Consider the following 8,251-nt stretch of genomic DNA (forward strand, 5'->3'; position numbering starts at 1 on the left):
CCCCCCCCCCCCCCCCCCCCCCCCCCCCCCCCCCCCCCCGGGAAACCACCGTCCCACTTTCTGTCTCCACGACTCTGACAACTCCAGGCACTTCATGGAAGTGGATCCTATGGTTTTTGTGTCTTCCTGTGACTGGCTTATCTCCCTTAGCATAATGTCAAAGTCCATGCATGTTGTGGCGTGTCCGAATTCTCGTCTTTTCTAAGAAGGAATAATTCCATTGCTGTATAAGCCCCATTTCGTTAATCCGTTCATCTGCTGATAGACACTTGGGTTCCTTCCACCTCCACGTCAGCTTTGACGCCTGTCTGCTTCAGCTACCTCCACGCGCTTCTGGAACCCTCAGTAGCCTCCCCCCACCCCACCCCACCCCTGCCATCAGCACAGAGAAATTAAGGGTCAGACGAACACACTCAGGCCCCGCGGGGAGATGCGGAGCAGGACTCTGACTTGCACTTCCAGCCGGCCGCCAGCTCGGCCCGAACTTGCTACGGCTCCTTCCCTCAGTTTCCCCACCGGCTCTAAAACCTGGGCTGGTCGTTTACAAGTTAAAGACTCCTCAATAATTAGGTGACAACCAAAAACCTCGGAAATGCACCCAACCTCAGCGACACACTGCCTCGGCCAGAGCTTCTCAAACCTCAGCGAGCGTGCAAACCCGTGGGGTGCCGCGAACAGGCAGACTCAGGGCAGGGGGCGGGGGCCTGGGGCGGCCGGACGCTTCCTTTCTACCAAGCTCCCGGCGGCGGCGGCTCTGGGGACCACACCTGGAGCGGCAAAGGCCTGGCCACTTCCCACCACCAGTTCACACCTGTCTCCCGGCCCCGCCGGCGCCCCTCAGAGCTGGCTTCGGAAGGCGGTTTGTTTGGTGTGTTTGAGGCTTTCCCCCGTTGAAAGCTCCCGGGCGGGATTTACCCAGTGTTTTCACGCAGCCCTTCAGGCCGTCTGGCTCCAGAGTTAATCCAGCACCCAAAACAGTGACAGTGACGGAGGTTCCTTCCACAGGCCCGAACAAGAGAAGGGAGAACAAAGAAAGAAGCAAGGAGAGTTTCTAAGCGACTCCGCGGGGCTGCGAACCACCTGCCAGGAGAGGCAGCCTCCCGAGGCCAGCCTCCAGCCAACACACGCCAGGAGCCGACCCAGGGGCACCCAGGGCTGCCGGAGGGCCAAGCAGAGGGCACTGCCCTGGCCTGCTACCAAAGCTGGCCTCCGACTTCCCCCGGGCCCCGGCCACCGCCTGGCAGTGCGCCTTAGCCTCTTACCAGGTTCCTCTGCAAACGGATGTTTTCTCAAGCCCCGAATTCCACCCTGCTTGCCATCCTCCCAAAAGATCATCTTGTCTCTCTCTCTCCACAGAGCTGCCCCTCCTCAGTGCCTGTCTCCAGGGCAGCCTCCCATTCCACCCTCCCTGCCCTCACTGCCCCCTCTCCACCACCACCCCCAAGCCCCGCATAGTGTTGCATTACTCCCTCCCTATCTCCTATCTGCACAAGCGGCCCGTACTTCCCCACCCCCTCTTTTACCATCCCCTAACTTTCCGCCTTATTTCACTCCCTGAACACACAAAGCAACCCCCCCCCCCCAAAGTGGAAAGTGGTCCTCTGTAAGCTGCAGGCCTGTCACCACAAAGCGCACTCTGGGGTTGAAAAGCCTTTCTGTGCTGACCCTAGGTGTAAGAAGGGTGACACTCAGTCCACAAATCTTGAGTGCCGGAGGGCGGGCATGGAGGCCCCAGGCATTGGAGGGGTTGGAGATGCTCAGTATAGCAGCTGTTTACGGACTGGTATGGTAGTACTTCGGTACTTTCACTCCCAGCCAAATGCCCACACTAAATGAATGGGTTATAAATCAGGGCAGGTCTAGTGAACCATTCGGTGCTGAAGTTCCCTGGTCAAATGCAATAGGGCTCTTGCACGCTATCCACATAGATTCATTTAGATCCCTAAGGCAGGTGTAGCTCAGGTTCTCTAAAGATCTGGATTGGCTCCAGAGTAGTCTGCGCTGACTCAGGCCCCAGTGATCCAACACCACTTACTCCCAGATGGTTAAACAGGAGGCATTACCTCTTAGCCCTGTGCTTCCCAAACGTCAAGGGTATATACGAAATCACCTGAGGATCCTGTGAAAATGCAGATTCTGACTCAGAAGGTTTGGGGTGGGACCTGAGATTCTTTTTGCATTTCTTTTTATTATTTTAAGCTTATTTATTAATTGGTGGGGGCGGGGGGGGGGAGGAGAGTGAGGGAAACCCAAACAGGCTCCACTCTTCGGCCCAGAGCCCTATGCAGGGCTCGAACTCACGAACCATGAGAGCATGACCTGAGCTGAAATCAAGAGGTGGATGCTTAACCAAGCGAGCCACCCAGGCGCCCCAAGATTCTGCATTTCTAACAAGAGATGGTGAAGATGCTGGTCTGTGGACCACACGTTGACAGTGAAGAGCAAGGTTAGATTTTTACTAATGAGGAGAAGCGATGCCTAAAGCTCTAAGCCACAGCACTAGCACACCTAAAGCATTATCACTGAAGATTATTAGGAGGAAGAGACAAAAGAAAGACTATGAGAGAGCAAAGTTATGTGTCCCAGGGGTGGGGATGCAAGAGGTTAGAGTAGAAGATTTAAAAAATTTTTTTAATGTTTTATTTTTGAGAGAGAGAGGGACAGTGCGAGCAGGGGAGAGGCAGAGAGAGAGGGAGATACAAAACCTGAAGCAGGCTCCAGGCTCTGAGATGTCAGCACAGAACTCGACACGGGGCTTGAACCCATGAACCACGAGATCACGACCTGAGCTGGGCTCAACCGACTGAGCCACCAGGCGCCCCAAGAATTTTTTTTAAAAAGAAGAATCAAATGAACTGCCTTGAACAAGTCACTGGGAACATCTGCAGGCACATCTACAGGACAGGAAGAGAGCGATACAAACGTTCACCGAAAACAGCCCTGTTTCGCGGTCTGTAACGAGCGCATTCCAAGGTATCCAACACGTAGACTTGAAATGTAAGAACTAAAAGGGAATTTAGAGATCATCTCAGCCACCTCTTCTTACAAGGATGAAGAAACCCAGGACAAGGTAACTTGTCCAGAGTCACAAAGCAAGTAATCAGGAGAAAAGAGCACAGTCGACACGCGGGTCTGCTAGCTCAGGTTCACCGCCACGCCTTCCAACAAATCATGCTGCCTGAGCACATGAAAGAGAAATCACGTCACTGTGAGCCGCTGATGAAAGGTGGGTGGTCGCAACTTGGAAACAAACTAGATCAGTTACAGCAGCATCTTCCTATTTGAGAAAATCAACCTAATGGTGATCGTAATTACCATAACTAGCTGCCTCTAGCACCCAGGGCACTGATGAGACAACCTGTGACTCCCAGGTCCCCAGCGAATTTTAACAACTCCCTGGCTGAGTTCTGTTTTCAGGATTAAGGGAGGCATTTCCTGACAAAGGCCGTGGCAGCTGTTCCCAAGTGGCCAGGACAGAGAATTTAAAATGAAGCCCTCTATGCCCTTTGACTCCCAACCCAAAGAAAACCAAGTGAACAAGACAGAACAAAAAACCATTTCAACATCACAATTTTAAATCAACTATTGTAACCATGAGAAGACAACTGTAGGATATTAAGTGGTGTATCCCCAAAATGCTATTAATTTTTAGTTACTGGGATTAGAATATCTGGGTCAGTGGTTCCAAAGTTAAAGTGCCTAAAACTCAGCTGTAAACCTGTTAAAAATGAAGATTCCCAGGCACCACCACCGAAGAGTCTAATATAGGTCCAGGGTGAGCCCCAGAAAAGTAAATTCTTAACAAGCACGCCCCACATCTCTCAGTGATGTTGACGCCAGAGGGCCAGGAATCACTCTTTTGAAATACTTTAAATCTTTGTGTATAGGATACTGAATTGCTCAGAGTACAACAAATGTTCACCTCAAAGTGACTAATAACAAAATACATAAACTAAGATAAAAATTTAGCAAGCCATGAGAATAAATGCAATGAAAAAAGTTACAAAAAGAAAAGCAGATTTTGCTAATCAAAATAATCAAAACTTCCAAATTTTGAGATTATATAAAATTCAAAAGAAAATGTATTGGAAGGGAGAAAGTACAACCAATAGGAGGGGAAAGTTACTATCCTTCATACGTAAAGATTTAAATACATATACACCACACATAAGCAAGCAAAAACAGAAAGTTCACAGAATACAAATAGAAAATAAACAAAAAATACCCAACCCAGAACTAACAAAAAAAATTTTAAGCAATGCATTACAAATTTATTTTACAAAAGTTTTAAAATTAATACCCAATGCTGGTGATGATGAAGAGAAAAAGGCCACCGCATAAATTGTTAGGGTTTATTTCAGTCTTACAGAGAAAGTTGATTCATTCAACAACCACTTACAGAGCACCTAGTAGGCACCCAGCACATGAAACAAAACATGCAAAGATTCAGCCTGGTAGGTCTTAGATTTAAATCACATTCTAATTCCCCTTCTAGAAATGTATGCTAAATACACACACATGCACGCACACACACACACACACACACACAAATACAGACAAAGCCTTATCTACATATCTATTCATCATGGCATTATTTATAACAGCCCAAAAAATTGGAAATATAAAAGAATAATTAACGAAATTATTAGGCTGGAACACCATGTTTTCAAACAATATTTAATGAATAGGAAAATGCTTAAGTTAAATAATGAGTGAGAAAAGTAGTAAATGTATTTGTGCATATAATTCATTTCACTTGTAATGTGAACCAGAAAAAAAAACAAAAAAAAAAAAACCCTACTTACAGCATTATCTATGGGTTGTGGGATTATGGCTACCTGTTTTCTGTACCTTCTAGTAATTTCCATATTCTCTGCAAAGTTATCAAGTTCATAGTAATTATTATTTTAAGAAGGACTTATCCCTGAATAAGATGAAGAAATGGAGCACAAGTCTTTCTTTTTATACTGGGGGCGTAGGATCGCCTAAAAAATACATTCAAAAGCAAGTCCAAAGTACTACAACTTGTTTCCACAACAGTGAACAGTCAAGACCAAACTTATAAATGTTTAAACAGACAAAAAAAGGGGCGGGGGCACATTCAAAATGCTGAATGAAATAGAAATAGACAAGAAATCAATAAAACACAGAAATTTAAACAGAGACTGAAAGGTGGACTCCATTTAACAAAAGTTAACAGGGAAAGAGAAGCCTGCAGAAGGAGAAGGTTTTCAGCCAGCCGCACAAGACACACTGCTGCCTACCCAGGAAACCCCACGCAGGATTAAGACAGGCCACTTTCTGAACAACACTCTTTGGAAAGAGAACCACCACAGCAGGGCTCAGCAAAGCCTCCCGATCCCCCTCTGATGGTGAAACGACACTCAGGACGAGGAGCCAGAGGGTCCTAGATGCACAGAGAGGAGACATGGGCCAAACAAGTGAAATGCAACCTCTTCCCAGGATCAACCAGCGCTCGCCGTGCCCAGGCCTCCCGCACTAGGAAGCTATCCTCCACCACTGGGGCTCCTCACAGCCTTCAAGAAGTGGGTCAGGGCCACCTTTAAGAGAGGTCTTCTCTAAGGATCGCCCACGCCTTCCTGGCCTCCAATAGTCCACGCAGGGATCTAAACTCACTTTGAGTTTCCAACTGGATCCTTAAGGACAGACACCATGTCCTCCACTTCTTCAGCTGCTACTCTATGACCTGGCCTAGAAGCAGCCGTGCAAACCAGAGGAACCCAATACACAAATCAGCGAAAGGATGAAGTCTCCACTTCGGTGACGTCAGCTCCAACACAGAAAAATAATGAACTTCATGTCTCTAAGTTGAATGTGTGCACTGGGGGTTGGTGGGAAACAGGAATGACTTCTAAAGTTACAGAGGGACAGTGCAATCAGCTATTTAAATTTCTCAAAGAATTACTTATACTCTCCACACGGCCTCCAAGTATATCCCAATGGCCACACTCTTACGGGGAAGCTGTGCAGAAGTTAAACGCAGAGAGGGTGGACTCAAACCAACCTAAACTCCTGAAGTCTTAGTTTCCTCATCTGTAAAATGGGTATAATCGTGCCAAACTCATAATATGATTGGATCACATCTACAAAAAGCAGCACCTGGCACAGATGCACACTGCGTAAATGGAAACGATTAGTGTGCTGATATCAGATGCGCTTTCTTTGCCAGCTAAAGCCAAGGGCACTCTTCATGATGATCTCTTCTCACAGAAAACCGGGAGTCTCCTCTCCTCTCTGAACAGACAGAAGGCACTAATGAGAACGGAGGGCTAGGTCAGGCGAATTACTTGCACTCTGTACTGCCTGCAAGAGACACATTTTGTCGCCCCGGCTCTGGTGTGGCTCCCTGACACAGGGTTCCACCCAACTGTCGGAAATCTTTGCGGAGGCCTCAGGTGTGTATAAACGTAGAGGTCATGGGCAGTAGGGGGGAAATGGAAAAGTGATGAGTTTGCACTAACTAGCCAGTGACCTTGACCAAGCCAATTCTCTGTATCAGTCTCCTCTGTAGTAAGTAAGGGGAGTGATTCCATTCTGTGATCCCTCAAGTCCCTGCCTGTTTCTACTGCACCATCCCCTACGTGGCACTGGTTAGAATTCCGACAGTGATGTCCAAGGGACACCTTCAAATGTGTTCCATTTCCTTCCAGAGCCATTTGGCAGTCCTTCGGCCCTGCTCCCATGAGAAGGGAGGATTCGGAGGAGAATCCACGGCTCTGTTTGTGCTCACCGGTTGGAAGACCTCCACCCAGAGCTGCTCATTCCACCTTTCCTTTCCTGCCCCCAAAGTAGTCGAGTGTGTGTGCCGAGGCCAATCACCAGCTTAGAGCGTGTCAGCTCAGAGATGGTTTCCAGACCATCCTGTGTGTGTGCTCAGGGTGGACAAATAAACATTTCAGAGAAGCAATATGAATTAAATCATTTCAACAACAAAACCCGCCCACATGCTCCTTCATAAATGATGCCTCTTAATTCCATGCTGCCGTATAGTCCGTAAACTGCATCTATTATAAAACAGCCCTTACTCCTTTCATGCCCTGACACTTAAGAATCACAGTATTTTCAAACTCTATTGTACTAATGCATTTGCAGAAGTAACAGCAATCGCTGTTTCCCTGGAAAGATCCATGGCCAGGGCGCTTTCCAAGAGATTTTCTTTGAATGTTCTTTGTGTCCTGGTGCACAGGGGGACATCGCCAGCCTGCCTGCATCTGGGGGACGCCGGGGCTACTCAGACTAATGCAACACTGTTTTAAAGCACACACGCCCAACGTGCCCCTTCGCCCCGACAATAAAGTATTCCCAAACATTTGATAAACCACGCTGATAAGAGCCATGCACAAATACAATTCCAACGCCTGCATTCTGCAGAGAAAATAAAGACACATTTGGAGAAGCCACAGACCCGCCTCTGGCTTCGTGGAGAACAGGAGAGCTCTGCAGACCTTTAGCAAGACTGGCCAGAATCCCTTCGGGTTTTTTGGGTTTTGTTTTTTTGTTGTTTTTTTGTTGTTNTTTTTTTTTTTTTTCCGCCGTGCCTTTTATTTGCTGGGCCCGAGAAGAATGGAAAAGCATCTCAAGAAAGGAAGGCTAGGGAGCGGTGGAGAATAAAAGAGGGTGGGCGGGGAAAGCAGGATTTTGAAAATAACAGCAATAAGAAAAAAAAAAAGGCAGGGTCGCGGCCCGAGGGTCTCGGCGGTGCTTACCTGGGGCGCACGAGGCCGGCCGGGCCAGCAGCAGCAGCCAGAGGCCGGGGAGCAGCAGCCCCGGGCGGCGGCGGAGGCGGCGGGCGCGGCGGGCGGAAGGCCCGCGGCCGCTCGGCCCCGGGACCAGCGCGACCCCGGCGCGGGTCTTCCCCTCCATGGCCGCGCCTCGGCGTCGGCGCCGCGCCCCCGGCAGTCCCGGCCGGCGCCCCGGCCCGGCCTCGCGGCTCGGCGCTCTCGGGCCCGGGAGGGGCGGCCGCTGCGGCTGCGGCTGGGACGGGGCGCCGCGCACCGGCGCGGAGGGAGGCCGGCGAGGCGGGGGCGGGCCGGGGGCCGGAACCGCGGACAGGGGCCGCCAGGCGCACGCCGGCCTCGCCGCTCCGCCCCCTTCGGAGCCTCGGAGCCGCTGCTCGGCAACGCGCGGGCCCGGGCGCGGGGAGGCGAGCACCACCTCCCGGCCGGCCGGGCGCCTGCCTGCCTGCCTGCCTGCCTGCCTGCGGGGTGGCGGGCGCGGGGCTGGGGCGCGC

The sequence above is a fragment of the Hyaena hyaena genome, unplaced genomic scaffold (assembly GCF_003009895.1).
Source record: "Hyaena hyaena isolate Hyena2069 unplaced genomic scaffold, ASM300989v1 scaffold_82, whole genome shotgun sequence".
In the NCBI taxonomy this organism is placed as follows: Eukaryota; Metazoa; Chordata; class Mammalia; order Carnivora; family Hyaenidae; genus Hyaena; species Hyaena hyaena.